This window comes from Ursus maritimus (assembly GCF_017311325.1).
Source record: "Ursus maritimus isolate PB19 chromosome X unlocalized genomic scaffold, ASM1731132v1 scaffold_X1, whole genome shotgun sequence".
In the NCBI taxonomy this organism is placed as follows: Eukaryota; Metazoa; Chordata; class Mammalia; order Carnivora; family Ursidae; genus Ursus; species Ursus maritimus.
The window spans coordinates 48,359,678-48,360,034 of NW_024423319.1; positions in this window are offsets into that span (position 1 = coordinate 48,359,678).

Below are 357 nucleotides of genomic sequence, written 5' to 3' on the forward strand. Positions count from 1 at the left end.
TATGTTAATCTGTGATTTGGTGAAAAATTATCTAAAACCAATGTCAAAGACCAATTTGTTAATATAAGTAATAATATCTACATACTGTGTAATTTGTTTCACTTTATAAAATATTATCCTTAAAATAATTACAAGCTATTATGTTTGTCTTTTTTATACAAATATGCTTATTCACCAAGAAAAAAAGTAGTTGACGATAATACCAACTATTGTTGAAGAAAGTGTTCATGTGTGCTTGATGAAACATCCTTTTAGTAATTTTTATTTGGGGAGTTTCAAATAAGATGCCCAACATACCAGTTATAACTTAGAATGTAATAACAATTAGAAGAAGAAAAAAAAAACTTGAAGCCACAT